Source organism: Arachis ipaensis, chromosome B5, assembly GCF_059453495.1.
Source record: "Arachis ipaensis isolate K30076 ecotype BB chromosome B5, ASM5945349v1, whole genome shotgun sequence".
Classification (NCBI taxonomy): domain Eukaryota; kingdom Viridiplantae; phylum Streptophyta; class Magnoliopsida; order Fabales; family Fabaceae; genus Arachis; species Arachis ipaensis.
In genome coordinates this window covers 133,211,096-133,211,895 of record NC_142440.1, presented here as the reverse complement: position 1 = coordinate 133,211,895, position 800 = coordinate 133,211,096, and the positions used below count along the sequence as shown (strand labels likewise).

The 800-nt window shown below is 41.5% G+C and overlaps 1 non-coding gene across 1 annotated transcript; it reads left to right on the top strand.

Annotated features, from left to right (window-relative positions):
- Positions 1-391: 391 nt before the first annotated feature.
- On the top strand, positions 392-499 carry LOC148565838 (small nucleolar RNA R71). Its single transcript, XR_015884779.1, has one exon. It is a non-coding gene; the product is annotated as a small nucleolar RNA R71 (small nucleolar RNA).
- Positions 500-800: the final 301 nt, after the last annotated feature.

The following is an 800-nucleotide window of genomic DNA, read 5'->3' as shown; positions in this document are numbered from 1 at the left end:
CACCTAAGTAATTTACCTCTGTTATTGCAGGGTTCTCAGGATCATAAGCTTCTTCTTCAGAAGATGCCTCTTGAGTACTGTTGGATGCAGCTTGCATTCCATGCAGACTCTGAGAGATCATATTGACTTGCTGAGTCAATATTTTATTCTGAGCCAATATGGCATTCAGAGTATCAACTTCAAGAACTCCCTTCTTCATAGGCGTCCCATTACTCACAGGATTCCTTTCAGAAGTGTACATGAACTGGTTATTAGCAACCATGTCAATGAGTTCTTGAGCTTCTGCAGGCGTTTTCTTTAGGTGAATGGATCCACCTGCAGAAGTGTCCAGTGACATCTTTGATAGCTCAGATAAACCATCATAGAATATATCCAGGATGGTCCATTCTGAAAGCATGTCAGAAGGACACTTTTTGGTCAACTGTTTGTATCTTTCCCAAGCTTCATAGAGGGATTCACCTTCTTTCTGCCTGAAGGTTTGAACATCAGCTCTAAGCTTGCTCAGCTTTTGAGGAGGAAAGTACTTGGCTAAGAAAGCCGTGACCAGCTTATCCCAAGAGTTCAGGCTGTCTTTAGGTTGAGAATCCAACCATAATCTAGCTCTGTCTCTTACAGCAAAAGGGAAAAGCATGAGCCTGTAGACTTCAGGATCTACTCCATTAGTCTTAACAGTATCACATATCTGCAAGAATTCAGTTAAGAACTGAAAAGGATCTTCATATGGAAGTCCATGAAACTTGCAGTTCTGCTGCATCAGAGAAACTAATTGAGGTTTCAGCTCAAAGTTGTTTGCTCCAATG